Here is a 19,902-nt window from a genome sequence, read left to right on the forward strand (position 1 = left end):
ACAATTTTATGTTTTTCTGTAAGGTAGCTTTACAGAGAACATTTTGGTATAAAAAACATGTCCTATTTTTTGTTGCCCTTTCGTCCTTCGGAATTTGACCTATTTTTTTATCAAAATTTCAACTTTGGGCCACATGTTCTAAAATCCCAAAGTTGGGATCAAAAAACGGAAAGCAGCTTTAGAAACCTTGATGTGTTTCCTATTTATCCCCAAAGTATTTTCCCAGCCCCGGAGGAAATGTAGACCCTATGGTTAAAATTGTAAAAAATACCATTTTCGGGATTTTCGCATACATTTTTAGGAATTGTGGGATTCCTTTTGACCTTTTGAAAAGGTTTTTTACACTTTGTAATTTGGAATGACAAATTTAAAAAACGTTGAAAATTTCATTGAGTTTTGCTAATAAATAAAGATTTTATTACATATTACATATTTATTGAGTTTCTAAAACTAAAATTTTTATCAAAATTTTAATAGGATTGCAAATACATATTAGGAACAATTTGATCCACATTTATTCCGAACATTTTTTTTCTTGTTTAGATATTTTAATTTTTGGTCTTACAAAAAAAATGCAAGTCAATATTTCAGTTAGATTCAAAAATATTTACACTAATGAATAATCGTTATTTCGTATTACATACTTGACAATAAAATAACTAGCAGCATCCAAATAGCCAAAAAACAAGAAATATCAATGCAACCATAGCAGAGCAACCAAAGAAATGTAAATTGCTGCCAGAGAAAATTGCTAGCACAACAAAACAAAAACGAATGCTGACGCGCAATATTAGTTCGGCAAAAAAGTGTGTATGCTGCTATAGCACGAACATATATTTTGGTTGTTGTGCTACAATAACGAGTTGACAACTGTTTGTATCTGCTACTAGAAATTGCAAACTAACATTGCAATTTGTATAGTAATATATGAATAGTAACAGCAATTTATATTAGCAGAGTTATACAAAATTATAATAGTAACTATATTTTTAGTATGCAGATTGATAAAAATGTATATTTACTGCAATTGACGGCTAATATAGTAGCAATTGTAAACCCTGTGCATGTATTTTGTTATTGTATCACCCGTATGTGTGAAAAGACAGTAATTTTTCCATATATATGTATGTACTCTCTCCTTCCGTTCTGTGTTTATTCGATGATATCAATTGTACAAATTATTGAAAATTTATATATGAAATAATATTTTGGTTAAGAAATCAAAAGTTGGTAAATTCATCATTCTGGCAACACTGACTAATGTTTATTGTGGTAGGTTAGTTTGAATTGTTTTTACTCCCCCTAACCACTCATCCAGCTCAATGGTGACGAAACTGCCAAATGACGTTCGTTTTGTTGTAGAAAACAAACATAAATGTTGCCAAACAACCTGTTGTTATCATAACTGTTAGGGAGGGTGGCCGGTGGTTTTGTTAAAAATAAGTTGACTTGTGTGTACCTATGCATGGGAAATATGTTGCTGCAACATGTTTAAAACACACATATTTTATCTTCAACAAGAACAATTTATTTTGTTATTTCAGTATTATTGCTTCGTTCGCGCCGAATGGTTGTTTTGCGGAGTGTTTATGATATTATATAGTACATATAGCGGTTCGGAAAATTTTAAATTAAAAGAATTCGTATTAACAAAATAAAAAATATAATTCAAAAATAAAACCGTTTTAGAAAAATTTAACGGCGCAATAAGTTATTGAAAGAAAAAAACAAATTTTTAATAAACAAGATTTTAAAATTGTGTTCAAGTTTTTTAGTCAATTCAAATTATTATTATATTTCTTGGTGTATAAATTAAAAACTACAAGTGTAAGTCACTTTCAAACCTGTTTATATGTATTTTTCTCGTATTATTGAATCTGCTGACTATCCATGCATGTGCATACCTGAGAAATGCAATTAAAAAAAAAACAACTAAAGAAACAACCAACTACTAACTGCACCATTTTGCATTTAAATAAACAATTCTCTTTATAGCCCATGTTAATGCTCAACACTGAACGTTGAAATGTTGAAAATACATACGTTCGAACGTACAACATAAATTAATACATATGTACAGATACTCGCGGTGTCAACAACTCAGTGCTTTTAGCACTTTTTAAAAATTTCGACGGGAAAAATATTTAGTCCGTGGTTTATTAAAAAACCTCTGTGATACTTAGTTTATTTATAATTTGTATTGGTATTCACAATTCCGCAATTCTGTATTTTAAAAATTACTGTCATGAGATATTTCGGGACAATTTAAAATTTCTAATTTTAAAAAAAAAATTAAGTAAGATCATTAAGATAATTTTAATAAGTATTTCTTTAACTTCAATTCAACAAAATATTGAAACCAAAAAAGGGTTTCTTCAACTTTTTAAAAATTTAAATTCTTTTGACTTCAGCATGTTTTATTATTCTTCCAAAGAAGAAGAATTAATTTGTTTTCTAAAATAAACAGGCTGTAGAGATGTGATGTATAAAATCTACTTTATTTTTGAACATATCTAAACGGTTTATTGCTATTTTGTTTGATTTTGATATACAACAGTTACCTTCTAGATTCTAGCATTTTCGGGATTGGCATGCCTAATTAAAACGTTACATTTATTATCCAAAAATGTTCATTTGAATACAAAATTATATATGACATTTGTACCTCATTTACACAGTTTGTTTTTAAAATATTTCGAAAAAAAATAATTTTCCAGTCAATTAAAGGAATTTAAAACCATAAATGAAAAAATATATACCTAGGTATGTAAATTAAATACAATTTAACAACTTTCAATGGATTTCCAGGCCCGGGTTTCGTTATCGGTAACGCAATTTCGTTCTGACTTAAATTCTAAATAAAATTAGAATTTACAAAAAAATGAAACTAATCCGTATTAGTCGGTAAAGCTGCCCACACATGGGTGATTTGTGAGAGCGATTTGTTCGTGTTCGACATGTTAATGGTTCTGTGCGCGCACAAAATCACAAGTAATTGAACATTTTCAATCACAAACCAGGCGAAGAAATCATTCCGTGTGTGGCCAGCTTAATCCGGACATCAGTTCTCATTACATTGTGTACTCTATAATCAGGATTGATTGCATCTTCAACTGTTGTGTAGTGCTAATCTCTATTAATTTTTTTCTCCAAAAAGTAAAAGCCAAAGAAAATGAAAGCGCAAATATATCAAACTGGCACAATCTTTTCAACGAAAGATGGAATTCCGAAGATGATTTGCTTTTTTCAGTTTTACAGCAGGGATTAAATCTTTATGCCGATTCTGTGCATTAATTAATTCGATTAATTACAAATATTGTTCGATCAACCTTATAAATAGCATACCGAATACATTAGGAAAACTACTGCATTTAGTGTTTGTAGATCAACCTGATGAATTTAATGTACAACGCATTTTTCCTTTATCACCCTACTCTTGAAATTAGTGCATATTTAAAAACTCAAGTATCAGCAAAACCTGCTCTAAATAAGGAAAAAGTCTTTGACTTTAAGAAAGCTGATTATTCGAAATTAAAGCACCTACTCTCAACGGAAAATTGGTTCTAAATTAATCCTAATAACAATTGAAGTCCCCTTAACATTGATCTAATTCTAAATCAATTTTATAATGGATTATTTAAATGTTTTAAATCAACTATTCCAATGATGAAGAAAACAATTCCTAATGGCCCGCCTTGGAACACCACGCAGCTTACAAGTTTAAAAAATTTGAAAAATAAACATTATAAAAAGTACAGGAAATCTGGTCTATCTGCTGAGTACGCGAGATATTCAGTATCCAGATCAGCTTAAAATTTAGCAAATATCCAATGTTACAATAAATGTATTTTTAAAGTAAAGAAAAATAATCCTAAATCATTCTATCAGTTCGTCAATTCAATACGTGGAGTATCTGCATAACTATCTATAATGTAATTTGTTGACATAGAATCTTGATTCAAATGATTCGGAGATTTGTGACATGTGTGTTAAAATTTTCGGATAAATATGTTCCCGATGGTGTGCCGAGTTGTATTCTTCTTAAGTGTTTATATCCGTTTGTATTACCCTTAACATACTTATTTAACGCATCAGTTTCCAATGGTTATTTTCCTGATTTCTGGAAAAAAATCATATATTATTCCTTTGTTCAAATCCGGAAGCAGATCCAATATTTCTAATTATAGAGATATAGCTAAATTGAGTGTTATTCTCAAACTTTTTGAGAAAATAGTAACTGAAACATTATCACATCAAGTTGCATCGTTTCCATCTCCATTCCAGCACGGATTTAGAAAAGGTAGAGAAGCTACCACTAATTTATTGGAATTTACAACTTCAGTGATATCATCTTTTTATTCCGGCTTACAAACTGACACTATCTATACGGATTTCAGTAAGGCATTCGATAAAGTGAATCATGATCTTCTTCTGTATAAATTAGACAAACTTGGACTTTCACCTGTATTTCTCAAATGGATTTCCACATATTTGAAAACCAGACATCAATGTGTATTGCTCAGAGACTAGAAATCAAAATATATTCCAATTATATCTGGTGTTCCTCAAGGTAGTCATTTGGGTCCAGATTATTTCTAATATTCATTAATGATCTACCATCCTGTATTAAGAATTATAAAATGTTAATGTATGCGGATGACGTTAATCTCTTCCTTAGCTTAAACAAATCTAACCAATGTTCCTTACTTCAAGCTGATCTGGATAATTTTAGCCAATGGTGTGATAAGAATTTAATGTATCTAAATTTACTCTGTAGATACTCGATCAATGATAATCAACATGATAAAGTTAAGGTATTCCTTGATTTTGACTTTAATAATTTGATAATAAATTATGTTTTAATTCTCACATTTCACAAACTATTAACAAAGCCAAAGGGGTATTAGGTTTCATCAAATGCTGCGGAAAAGAATTTGATGATCTTTATGTCACAAAGCAATTGTTTACGTCACTTGTGAGACCAATTTCAGAATATGCTTGTGTTGTCTGGGATCCGCAATACGATACCTATATAAGGAAAATTGAATCCTTCCAAAAACAATTTATTTTATTTTGCCTTCGCAAACTCCAATGGAATTCTAACATTAATCTACCATCATATGAAAGTTGATTAGCACTCATAAAACTCTCTACTCTAAAAAGTAGGAGAATATATATGAATATCTCATTCATGATTAATTTACTGAATGGAACAACTAATTCGGAATTCCTACTTCGTAAAATCGAATTCATAGTTCCAAATCCACCAACAAGAAATTATATTCCACTTAAGATTCAATATTTCCGTTCAAATTATGCAAACTTTGATCCGATGCGTAGAGTTAGTGCTCAATTCAACAACTTCTATCATCTTACTGACTATTCAACTGATCCTAATGTCATTAAACGGAGTATTCATTTATTAAACTGATGACATTTAAACTTTGTATTTTTTAAATTATACTATAGTAAATAGATTTTAATTAAGATTTAAGAATCATTCGAACCTGTAAGAAATTGTAATTTCATTGGCGAACAAAATGGTCAGCAGAAAACCATGTCGACATTGAAACAATTTTAGTGCTTCAAGAATCGCGTTATTTAGCTTTGGAAAAAACTTTATGAAAACTAAGCGTTTTTAGTGCTTTTTAAAATAATAAAGTTGACAACGCTGGTACATAAATACATACCTATACATGCAGATTTTCACATGTTTATATGGATATTACTTATTGTATTCAAACAAACTATATGAAATTTGTATGATCTCTTACGAGGGGCTTGTATTATATTATTGTAATTGTTAATATGAGCATTTACCTTTTGTCTCACTTCATTCATTGATTCGTTTGCCATTAAAGAGTGCGATAATAAAGTGTAAATACAAACCAGACACGGATCTAGGGCTGCCAGATAATTTTCATAGAAAATGGGGAAATTTTAATATGTATTTTATAAAGTAGACGTCGTAACATAACTCTGACCAAATCAATTGTTGTAAATTGGTTCTTGTATAGTGTTAAACATTGTTAGCAAACAAAAATATCCCAATTGGAATAACATATATATGTACATAACAACAATCTAAAACTACATTTAAATATATAAATTAAATGTGCATTAACAAATTGTTTTATTGTTTTGTTTATTGAATAAGTTAAGCATTAATTTTAATAATTTATATTCTAGTTTGTTAAGTGAAGGTTTATAATAAATTTTATTACATAAAATACTTCAAACAAATCATATGTATGTTATATGTGCTTGTACCCAACAAATGTCACCTACATTTGTAGAATATGTACATACAACATATTAGCAATATAATTAAAAAATTATTAACAATCAATTTGTTAAAAAAAATAGTACAAAATTAGTAAAGATGGCAAACATTTTTTTAATTTTTGGAATTTGTTGCAAAGTTTTAAAATTTGTTGGGGTTGTTAAAGCTTTTCCAATAACAAAAAATTGTAAGAATTCGTAATGGATTTTAGTTAATAAACAATAGCTCTGTTCAATAACTAAAAGTTGTTACTAGTTAGTAAAAATTGTTACTGGAAAAGCGTTTATTAACTCAAAAAACTTGCAAGTAGAGAAAAAATCAAGAGCGTATAAATTTTACAGATTGTTCTCTCATTGCATAGTTAGCAGCTTATATTTCATATGTTTTGTGTTATTGTTTATTTATTTACAATTTTATTTTTGTGGTGAAAAAATGTCAAAAAAAAAGAATTTTCAATAAAATTTAAGAAAATGTGAGTATTTACACATTTTAAAAGGAATAAAATAAGAAAATTGTGTGTATTAAACAATTGTTACTGGAAAAGCGTTCGTTTACTTTTTACTATTTTTGAGAATTTAAGAGAGTAATTTTGTAAATTTTAACTTTATTCTCTCGTTGCAAGTATTTACTGGGACCTAATATAAAATAATATTATATCTGGGCAATTCCATATCATCGTACGTGACATTTGTACGCCTATAGAGTGGAATAGATTTTGCAAAAATAAGATTATCTGAAAAATAATTTGGTCTTTATGTTCCATTTAGAGGGTACTATATTTTAAAATAATAAAAAGTTCTTTCTAAACATTGTTGTCGAAAATATCGAGCGAAATAAGGGTATATCGTACGTGACATAAAACGGAAGTAATTTTCTTACACTAAACGAAATATTTTTCTTTTACGATCCGTTATATTTAAATAAAAACAATATTTGTATGATTTTATAATAAATAAAATTTAATATCGTTCGTGACAGATTATTCTCTTATAATAAAACAATATACAGCCCAATTATGAATAAAAAATTCCGCGGGAGTTTGTTCCCCGGGAGTTTTTTCCCATTGAATTTGAATAGGAAAAATGAGAAAAGAGAAAAAACTCCGCGGAATTTTTATTCATAATTGGGCTGATAGTATATTCTGTAAATATACATACTATGTATACAAAAACTAAAAAAATTAATGGTTTCAATCAACAATTTTATAATAGCAAATAAACTATCAGAGTCAAATTCATTTCATACTATATGCTAATTCGGAGCATAGTTTTAACCGCAATTTTTTCTTAATACATGTCAATTAAATTAAAAAAATAAATATAGTCAGTTTAAACTATTAGTTTTGCCAATAAAATGTTGTAATAAGCTCTAAATACTTACACATAATAATATTTTAGTGTTTTCTTCTATTCAAATAATTTTGAAAAAAAGTTTCAAGTTTTTTTAGGGTTTTCGGTCGTGGTAGTCATTCCCGTGGAATTGCCCATATGTATTGAAATATAATGTCACCTGATCAATAGATTAAAAAAAAAACAATTTATTTGTAAAGTTCTACACCTTACTGTGACGAATTTAGTATATGATAAAATGAATTGGGATTTATAAAAAGTTAGTTGATCATCTGAGTTAGTTTTTACAGAGCTTTAACAAATTAGTTTTTACAGAGCTTTAACAAATTAGCTAGGCGCTGTCCACTCCATCCGTAGCGGTGTCAAAAGTGCTGTAAGTACGAATTTTATTAAATCAAGTATAAAATTATTGATTAATAATTTTTATTTAAATGCTTCTCTGGTTAAGCTTCGTTGGGGATTAAATTGTTCTCACAATTTACTTGTTCTCAGATTTATATGCTTGATCCATACATTGAATTAATTACAAAATGAGCTGGCTTCAAGAATTCTGAATTTCGTACTTTGATCCAAAAATAATATCATTTAATAATGGCAGATCCAAAATGCCGAAATGGTTTTGTATAATATTATTTGGAAGTAGATACAATATACATATATATTAGGATCAATCTCAAATCTAGCTGGACAAAATTATAAAAATGTGTATCTTTAGAATAAAACGAAATTAATTTTTTATAATAGTTTAGAATTTGCTTTTATATAATGTAAAAGTTTAATAATACTTCGCATATGATTTTGTTAAAATTGTCTAACTATGCTTAACTTTGTTTAAGCACATAGAAGCCGATCTCATACTTTACTTTATTGGTCCTCACCTTTGTCCTGTTTTACTCCTTTAAATTTGGATTTGGCCGCCGAAACCTGTCTAATGAATATTCTTATAATTTAAGGCAACTTATAGGGAATGTGTATTGACAAAAATCGTCCATCCATTTATTACAATTTTAGCTGAAAATATCTCAGAGACCATTTACGACAAAATGACTAATTAAATGAATTTTTTATAAACTTTTTTTTTTAATATTGTTTTCCAAGATTTTGTTAATAAAAATATTTTAATTTTTAACACGTTAACAGTCCAAGGCAGCGACTGATGATTGCGTCACACGTAGGGATGCCAAACGGCATCCCCGGGATTTTTCGGGATCGGGATTGGCATCCCTAGTCACACGTCCGCTTTTTTTTTTAAAAATCGGTGTATTTATATTATAAATATCTACATATTTTAAAATGTATATAAATAGCTAAAATGGTGTTTTATTAATAGCCAACATATGGACTGTGGATCTCCCATAAATCTCTTTCAGAATCCACAGATCACATGTGGGCTTGAAAATTGTTTGGATGAACAGCCCACATATGGGCTGTGGACTTCGGGCGTTTTCCGTTCACATATGTATATGTCTACTATTAACGTGTTAAGTTTTATGCATCTCGACCCAACTGGGTATAACTCGGGTATATTTTTTCCATAATTCATAAACCACAAATGCATTAAATAATTTTGTCCAGCTATATTCAGAAATATTCAATTATATATGGAATATATTATTTATATTAATATTTTTCGACTTACCAAAATGCAAATCGATGTTTTCAGGTTTTTAAAAATATGGCAATACTGACTGATGTTACATATGTTTTGGGGGCTTGCTTGATCACTCTCAATCATTTTGTTTACACTGAGTTATTTTTAAATACTCAAAGACACTTTTTGAAAAAAATACAAATAAATAAAAATTCATACCTACGCACACATGCTATAAGTATAAGTATGTACATATGTATTTTACTTATACACAAAATAAATATAAATATATATAAAAATAAATAGAAAAACGTATGTATGTAGGTATATATAAATTTATTTAAATGTTGTTTATATTTTTGAACAAAAGTGTTGTCTCTTCTAGCAAGTTATCGCTCGCGGCACACATTTCCTATGATAACTAACATACAGTGCTTAAAAGATAAAAAAAAATAAAAAATACTCTACATTTTATTTCACTCTCTATAATCACAATTTTTTCATCAACAACTTAATTGTTAATAACTAAATAATAACAATCCATATACTAAACTCGTACATATACATATCTAGTACATATTTGCAAGGAGAGTAAAATGCATGTCATTTACGTCTCATGGTAAAATATAGAATTTAAATAGTTAATTATCCAAATAATACAAAATGTATAAACATTTAGTATTAGTTTTCTTGTTTTTTCTAATTAACACTTTCATAAAATAGCGTATACGGTGCTGATGTCAACGCTTGTACTGACACAAATGCCGTCGGTCATTTTTAGTTTTATTTATTTTCAAGCTGACCTTTGAATAATGTAGATATAAATGTGAACATATATTCTAATTATGAAAACAATACTTATGTCCTCATCGCCGATAGGGGAAATTCATTCTTTGGTAAAATTAAACAAATATTGTAAAACGAAGCTCGGACGGCGAGCCAACTTTAAAATCCGTACACCTAATAGAGCTTTATAAGAGTCATTTACAGTTTGTATGAAGTATTTTAACGTGTACGATTACTGATTTTAACTCTTAAAACTGCAACAAGTACAAAATCCTTACACTGTCGGTCTTGATGTATAATTGTGATGGCTGTGAAAAGTACAAATTTTATGTTCGTTTTACTTTCTAGTTTGCTGCTTTAATCTTTCGGACGCAATTCGACATTATACATAGTCGTCAAACATAAGAGATAAATTCCTGTTTCATCGCTTGACCGTTTCCCATTTCTACAGATTGTTTGTAGTTTTCGAATCGAAAAAAAATTTTAAATTCTAAGGGCACTGCTACACGTTCAATATATTGACTGCGATCCAGTATCGCGATATTTATTGAACGTGTAGCATGCATTATTGATGGATCGCGATTCAAATCGCAGAATAACCTAATTTTGCGTGATCCATTACAATGGATCGCGATCCAAATATCACAGTATATATTGAACGTTTTTCAGTTTAAATAAAAAGTAAACTATTTATTCTTACTCGCCGTGTGTTTGACAAGAGGTTTATAAATAAAAAATGAAATATTGTTCACGTATAATATAGAAACTACAGGTTACTACATCGTAGATTAAAATTGTAATAAAATTTTCTTAAATTTGTAGATTGTTATTGATTTTGTGAACAGGGGCCAAATTAACACATTCGATATCGAGTGCACGTTCATGTAGATACAATTTTCGATCTAATTTCGGCCATAATTTTTTGGATCACGGTATTCGATCGTAATTTATATCACCTACTACTATTGTTTACATTACTGTAAGATAAACAAAATAAATAAATTGTTAAATTGTGAAAACAAATCAGAAACTATTTATGTAATTAAAATGGATCCAAATGTTTTTTTGTGAATTCCTCATCATCGGAATCAGAGGACGTGTCGGATATTGTCATTATAAGAAGTTGACCTTTGTTGTACCAGTTACTGGGATCTCTCCATCTTGATGTTCACTTTCCCCAAAAAGAAGAAAAATTATATTTTCATACTGAAATAAAACATTGATTTTAATTAGATAAACAGATTTTATTGTCTATTTTATGATTGAAAACGTACAAAACAATTACTGTTTGATATGAAGCATAAATTAACATTGTATTGTACTCTTAGAACATTGCACACATCGTTTTCGTGATTTTTTTTCAATTACCCTTTTTTTGTCATGGATGTTGATGGTAAGGCGTGCTAAAACTTGTCTAAATGCAAGAGAAGTTATAATTGCGACTCATTATAACAGAAATGTATATTTTTTCTAAGTTCCTCAAATCCCCATATCTGGTTCAGTGGACCAATAGCTTCGGAATATTCTAGTAGTTTTATAGGCCTAAATATAAAAAAAATGTATATAAAAATCATAATACATTGTAGGGAAAAATTCCACACTCTAGAACATTCATGAATATTGGGACACCAGTATCCCTTCGATAAAGCTCGAATTGCGGATACTTAAAAATCGATTTAATCACAATCTTTACTTACCATTCTAACAAAATCAATCGAAAAACTGCTTTGGAAACTGCAAATCACATTTTAATATTATGAAAAAAATCTTCAAAATTACCAAAAACAAAGTTGAATTATTTGTTTTACTTTTCCTGATCAGTGGTACCAAACTTCAAAGAAAATAAAGTTTTATAAAATGTTTATAAATAGTCGGTTTGTATTGCAATTGATTACAAAAAGAAGTTTAATTTGAAAATATCCAATGTTAAACATTTGGGATACCGGTGTCCCATATGCGTCAAAGGGTTAAAATAATCTCATCAGAAACATACTTAAATTTTTATTTATTTATTATTTTACTTCTTTGTTTTGTTTCGCTCCAAAAAGGTAGTGTTAGTTTGTTTTCGATAAGAGATTACCAATCGAGTACAACTTCGAGTAAATACGTTTCGATAACGATTGCCGTGATCCACGTTAACTACATTTCAATGGCAAAGTATTCGATTTCGAATGCAGTGATTTGCCCCCAGATTTTGAATCCATTTACTGAGTGGATAGCTATTGACCAAAGGTTCACGAATTAATTCTTAATTCCATTTTCGAAATCAAAATAAGTAAATGTTATCTCCTAACCATTCCGTTAATGAAATCATTATGAATTCAAATGTTACTAAAAATTAATTGAATTCAAATATATTACAAAAAGGCTTAAGTCAATTTGTTCTAATTAATTTTGGAAATGATTAAAAGAAAAACAAAAACTAAACTGAATGAAGAAAAAAATAGTTTAAAAAAGTGATAGTGTTAAAGAAGTTAAAATGGAAAATAAAAATATGCATTTATAAATGGTTTTCGAAAAAAATCGAAACTTTTACTTCTAACCGACGAAAAATATTACGCAAAAAGCGCCGTAAAATAAGGTCATATGGGTGGGTCTATTGCTCATCGAGTTGGGAAATAAGTCCATATGACATTATTTCCCATGGAATAAGTGAAATAAAGCCACTATGGAATTATTGCATCTTTAATAATTTTTTGTTTGTTTAAATTATTTATTTTATTTGACAAAAAAGAAAGTTCAATCAAAAAATAAAGAAATTCTACTCCAAAAAAATATTTGTTAATCATTTATTTTATGAAGCTGCCTGTCGAGTGCTATGGAAGAGAAAGCCTTTAAGCGCAGAAAAACTTTGTTTGCGAAGACAAGTTTTTTTCTACTCAATAGCATAGCTAGCAACTATTCAGTTTCGCAGAAAAAGGTTTTTCTTCTTGGCGGCCTGTGGCCGCTCTTAGGGGATGTCTCTTCTATAGAACGCGGTAGGCGACTTCGCTAAATGACGATTTTCTTGCATATAATAATAACATATAGTCGCGGCTCTGCGACTGAATTTATATGGTTGTACTTCAGAAAACTTTGATATTCAGAAAAAGTGATTTCAGCGAAGCCGGTGTTCAATTCACCCAAGAGTTTAAAGTACTTTCCATAGAGAATTATACATAGAGACGAGACACTCCGATTTGTCAAACAAAAATACAACAAATAATATTTCTGATACAACAACAAAATACATTGTCTAGCATGTATTTTGTTGTTGCAAGAGATATGTTTTTGACAACAGACTTAGGTTTTTGACAATTCCGTCTCGTCTCTATGTTACCCTATGGTACTTTCGCCTGCCCGAAAGCCGGCAATACAGACAAAATGAATATATACAGAAAAAAACATATGTATGAAAATATAATATGACATAGTGTCCATGGACATTATGTCAATGGACACTCTGACATGCCACCGATTGAATGAGTTCTGTTATAAATTAATTTCATTATGAATTAATTCAACAATGTGGGAATGGATTTATGGAATGAATGGCCGACATATTTTTAATTCCGAATTTTTTTTCGAAACTTCGCATTTTTTCGAAATTTTGCAAACTTTCTGGGTGTTTTTTTAATTGATAAAAATATATTTTTGTAATTTTCTCAACTTTTTGGGTAGAATTTAAAGTAATGGTATGTATTAATTATGACACTTGACTTTTCAAGCATATTGGAACACATTCGTCCCAAGCTATTTCTAACAATTAACTGAATGCACAAAAAATTCTGAAATTTGTTTAACAAAATTTTTATAAATTTGAAATTGGAGTTTTGAAACTGCCGTTAAATAATTTTGGTTATACCTGCGAATAGGTTAACGATGCCCTACGAAAACAAAAACCCATATACAAGTAAATATATATATTTTAAGTAAAAATAAGCTTTTATTTTAATATTTCTCAAAATATGTTAATTTTGTTCCTACATTTCTAGTGGCCTGGCGATTTTTTAATAACTTTAACCAATTTTTGTCTTTCATATCTTATTAGAACGACAATTACGTACACATTTCGATTCTTTTAAATTAATTTGCAAAAGTATTTATGTCAAAATTTTTACAAAAACTTAAAAAATTGCATCTTTTCTCCTTGTAAATGCACCTCAAAATTTCAGCGTCGTTGAGACACCAGTTAACGTTGTCCTATGATCCTAATATTTTATTCAAAGTGTTTTTACAATACATAGACGAATTCTAGTGGGGGGGCGACGGTCAATATTCGCAATGCACTCTATTGTGCATAGTAGTAAAATTCTACAAAATATTCGCTTTAGCTAGTATTCTAATAAAAAATCCAACCAAATACAATATGGAATAAAGAAGGTCCTCCAAATCATCTGAATCTCATCATCATATCAGTCGTATTCCATAGGTTTGTTGCCAAATACGCACGTGATCAAATTCGATGAGTACTTAGAGTCATTATTTTGCTGAAGTCTACATTATGGAGGCATATTTTTATCTCACAATGTGGTAGCATAACTGTTTTAAATAAATCCTTGCACACATAACCTTCCAATTTGTTTTTTAAAAAATGGTTAATGGTATTGGACCTATTATATTCAAAGCAAACCAGCACGTACCATGAAATATCCTGCAGATTGTTTTTTATTTTTTTGGTGGAAATTTCAGAATGAATTCTTTTTCCGGTGGTGCTTGTCGGTTCTTTTCCGCACCATTATCAAATAATTTGTTGTTAGTTTCGTCCTTCAAAAGGACATTTTGCTCTTTTTGTTGTTTTCTTTTCTACACTATGCTCCAATCGCCAGCCAAAATATTACCTCTTATTAAAATTTACGTGAATAAGCAGGATAATTTTTTTAGCTATTCTGGGAATCTTTTTTGGGCAATTATGAATAATATTACCAAGTTACACTTAAAATCCTTTTAGAGTACTTGATATGCCCTCATTTATTTAAAGGACTATATGATTAGCAGCAGCTGAAGAGGTGTTTTTATTTTCTCCACATCTCCTAAAGTTCTGTTTTAGTTAAAATGTATTTGTAACCAAGTTTCTTTTACCATTCGAAGGATTTGGTAATAATATTTTAAGTTTTTTTCTTGTTCCCAGTGCTGAAGAACTAGTTGCCGATCCTTGCCACGTATTTTTTGACTGAAAGAAATTTAAATAAAAAAATTCCAGAGTTTTTTTTATAGGATAGGTTTCCGCAAGTGGAAATTCTTGATTTTCATTATAGAACAGTTTTCCTGATTGTAAAATGAGAAAGAGTACTTATTGAATTTTATTGCTTTTTTTTAAAAAAAGTAATGCACACACATATTTTTTTGACCACATGTGTAGATACTAACTGTAAAAAACTGATTTTTTATCTATATGTATTATTTTGCAATTTATAAAATTTTCTAACTTTTTTACAAACTTGAAGACAAATGGTCATATCTTTGGACAATATCTGTTATAACAATTCGAAGTAATTTATATTTGATCTATAGCACTGTTACACACAAAAAAATGCATAGGTTATATTTATTTCCTAAAAATATAGTATAAATTTAACTATGCTCAAGGGTAGAATGGCATTTACAAAGTTTCTTAGTTAATATAACTAAACTTTTAGATAATTTCATACAAACCCTTTTGCACCAAAAATATTTTCAATTGACAATAAAATAAAAAAAAAAAAAAAAACATCGAAGAAGATCCCAAACATGAACTTACTAATTCCAATAGTTATATTAACATAGTTTTTTTTAGGTAAAGTTTATTGTTTGAATTACCTATTAGCATAGATAATAAAACTTAGTTTTCATATAAAAAGAAATTAACTATTTTAAGCTTAGTTAATATAGCCTCGATTCTTTTTTTGTGTGTATATGCTAGGAGATTCATTGATCTAACAAGTAGTTCGGGAATCACTCCAATAAATAAGTCGACTTTTTTAAAATTCCGATTTATCGATTTTTAATTCATAATTATTAAAATTGTGACCTATAGTTAGTGCTAACGTTAACGTTTTTATTGTAAATGCGGGTAAGAATAATAAAAATTAGATGGAGTAATTACTTTTTCGCAGCCTTGTTTGTATAAAACAAAATCATTTATTTTGATGCTTCGCGAATGCAGCGAATGATTTTTGTTTATGAAATATATGCAAGACATTTATAGCTTATTGGTGAGCGCAAATCACTACGAGATTACATGAACTCTTACAGTCAAGGAAAACTTTTTTTAAATTCTAAATAAAATTCTAACTAAATTCGTCATAAATCACCTGTCCCCTACTCTAGATATTGGAGGTCAAAAATCACAAACATAATTGTTTATTTAGTATAATTTGTTTCCCTAAACTTTCTTTTTTAACATAATTGCAATTAAATTAAAATTTTTCACAATTGCCAAGTAAGCGTATGAGTAATTTGAATTAGTTACAACAAGAATAATCTGTATACGCAAACGTTATTTCTCTATCTACGGAATTTGAACACGTTATGTTTAATTCGTTTTTGAAAATTGCTAAACAAATTTGAAAATTCATTGGTTGAAAGTAAGTGTATAGTTGTTTGTTCTTACAACTTTAGACTTTATTAGAGTTAAGATTTTGTGTGGGTCACACATGACAAATATTTGACAAAAAAAAAAGACGTAAATAATATATGTTCCAATTTGTTTATTTATTTCAAAAACTCTTTTTATTTGGGACAATTAAAAAACAAATATTTAATTTTATTTTATTTGATGCTGTTTGATCTCACAAAACACTTGTAAGAGTAAACACCGTTAAACAAATTTGTGCTAAGACAAGTGGTTACGCTTTTATGAGTAAATATTTGCTATTCTTTCAACAAATAATTTGTATGGCAGATTTTAATGTCTTAGTTCACTAAATTTTGGGTAAAGAATCGAGGTGGGACGATTTGCAATTCAATACCTATATCTAATATATTGATACCACATGGTATCAATATATTAATAAATTTTGTATGCCTTTTTTTACATTTTATTCCCTATTATGTTCTCAATAAATCCCAATGTGATGATAAAAAAATTATGAAATTTGTTTAACAAAATTTTTAAAAATTTTAAATTGGATTTTTTTTTGCCGGTAAAGAAATTAAATTTGTGAATATGTTAACGGTATCCTACGAAGACAAAACTCATATAAAAGTAAATATTGATATATTTTAGGCAATAATAAGCTTTTATTTTAATATTTCTAAAAAAAGGTTAATTTTGTTCCTACATTTCTTGTTCTAGTGGCCTGAGAAACGTTAATGGCCTGGCGATTTTTTAATAACTTTAACATTTTTTAACCAATTTTTGTCTTTTATATCTTATTAGAAGGGCAATTACGTACAGATTTCGATTCTATTAAATTAAATTGCAAAAGTAATTATTTAGTGGCAAAATTGCATTTTTGCCCTTGTAAATGCACTTTAAAACTTCAGCGTCGCACAGTGGCGCCCGTAGAATAAGTGAGGTTGCAAAAATCAAAAATTCCATGTGCCCCTAAAAAATATTGAATAAACCTATTGTACAGTAAATTGTCCAACGATTTCAAATATGCTATTCTTAATACTATCCGATTGTTGGTTCAGAAGATAAGTTATTGACAGATTTTCAGTTTTCAAAAAAACCAACAATTTTGAGAAATTTGGTGCGCTTTCAGATACAATATGTCGAAAACTATGTAGCGGATCATCATTATTTTTAATTCTATAAGCAAAAATTGTACTGTTTGCTTTGTATTTGTCCAGGTAAATCGATATTTACCAATTATTAATTTTTTCAATATTTCTCAACTTTGATGGAAATTAAAAAAAAAACTATCGATTTCTATATTTACCATACATATTTTCAAAATAAGTTCTTTGATTATTCCTTTATGTAAAGCAAAAAATTCCAGCTACCCGTTTTTTGCCCCATTTTTTGGTAGAGGTAAAATTTTGGAAAAGGACATGGTTTCAAAAGTGACATACATATAACCGTGAAAAGCCAACCAAAAAATTTTTTTTTAATCTTTTCTGGAATAATTTGAAATCATAAAAGCCTTTATAAAGAAACATAAAAAATCAAAAATTTTAAAAAATATTTTAGTTTACTTCCTATAAAATTGATTTTCCACAAATTTCGACTTTGCTAAACCATAAGTAGGCGAATGAGTGTTTGAAAGGAACCACTTTCAAACACTCATTTCATAGGCTGATCAATTACAGTGCGTAACAGAGATTTTGGTGCCCGAAATTTGAACTACGTTTTGTACAAGTTGATGAACCCTCATTACTATGTAATACTTGTTTTTTTCCAGTCAGCTCGCGTTTTCGAAATATCCCGGTTTTTATATTTTCATTGAATACCCTATTTTTTGGTGTTTTTCTTCAAAATTTTTGGTAATGCAGCTAAGAATGTGAATTTTTTTCTGCATGAGATTGGTCTGTGTAAACATATGCCTTTTTGAGTATAATAATTCTAATGGATGATTTGGCATTTGTCTGATCTTTCAGGAAAATTTAAATTTGACTCTTTTAGCTTTATCCTTAATAAAATTGTGCATTATGAAATAGCGAACATAGTTTTTAATTAAAATGGAAAATTAGTTAAAAAATTTAATGAAATAGTTAGATAATGTCCCGAAATTTTACATCCTAAAAAACATTTTTTTTATAAATAAATTTTTAGGTAGTCATTAGTCTTATTTCTTAATACACATCAATATAAATACTTCATTTGACGTTTTTAACTATTGCGAATTTTGTATTAACGTGATTTACATCGTTTTTGGTGAAAATAGCTTAACATTTTTATTAAAAACACTAGTATTTTATAGAAAAAAAAATTACAAACATATAGATTTATTTCTACATTATATATCCAGGAATTGTATAAGTTGCGAATTTGAATACCAAAGCAAGCAAAATACAAATGGAGAACAGTGTATGTAATTGATTTTCCCTGATCTTTTAACGTATATTCGCCTCAAATGTAACAAAACATACTAGGCGTTCGCTGTCAATTACAGAAAAACGGACCCTTACCTAACCGAAATATTGATAGTTTAATTAGGTTTTTATTGTAATTTATAAAAAATTCGAAGATATTTTGTGATCACGCTAATCTACAAAATTAAATCTTTAGTTTATGTATAATCTTGCAGGTGTAAAACATTCAAGTTACGGACATTTGTATAATTTTTTTAATACGAAATACATATGAAAAATATTATAAAACTTTGAGTTACTTGCCAAATAGTTTAGTATATTTTCAGAGAATTTTCAATATTTTTATATAAATTAGTTTATTGATATGTTTTTATTGTATATAGTGGACAAATTTTGTACCCTTTTACCATAGGTCAAACTTATAGGGATGAAACTGAATAAAGTTAATTTTCAAAATCCTTGCGATATCATCACCAATATATCCTGAAATTTAGATGAACAAAATTGATGTCAAAGAAAAGTAATATTATGTAGAATACCAGTACAAAATTGCGTTTTTAATTTTAGTCTCCATTTATGAAATAATCCAACAAAAAGAGAAAAAAATACAGAATAACCAAAAAAATTAAAACCGCGATATCTTAGAAACAAGAGCTCCTCAAAAAAAACTAAAGATAGTTTTTACTATGAAATGTCCCATACATGTTTTATCAGAAACATTTTCAATTTTGTTCCTCTGTGATATCTATCATATTCCATTTAAATTTTTTGATTATCTTATTTGGTTCAAAAGTTATGATTTTTGCAACGAAAACACTCAAATGTCGCCACTGTTCGTCGTTGCGGCACCAGTTAACGCTATCCTATCACCCTAATATTTTACACAACGTGTTTCTACAATACATAGAACAATTCTAGGGGGCGGCCTGTATATCACCCTAATATTTTACACAACG

General features: G+C 28.6%; 1 protein-coding gene across 2 annotated transcripts in view; it reads left to right on the top strand.

The window, feature by feature from the left end:
* Nucleotides 1-1,567: 1,567 nt before the first annotated feature.
* LOC135962032 (uncharacterized) overlaps nt 1,568-19,902 on the top strand; it is a 181,861-nt gene continuing 163,526 nt past the window's right edge. For both annotated transcript variants that reach the window (XM_065513758.1, XM_065513760.1), the window contains exon 1: nt 1,568-1,827. The gene's annotated coding sequence lies outside the window, so the exon portion shown is untranslated. The remainder of the gene's footprint in view (nt 1,828-19,902) is intronic.

Source organism: Calliphora vicina, chromosome 5 (genome assembly GCF_958450345.1).
Source record: "Calliphora vicina chromosome 5, idCalVici1.1, whole genome shotgun sequence".
Classification (NCBI taxonomy): Eukaryota; Metazoa; Arthropoda; class Insecta; order Diptera; family Calliphoridae; genus Calliphora; species Calliphora vicina.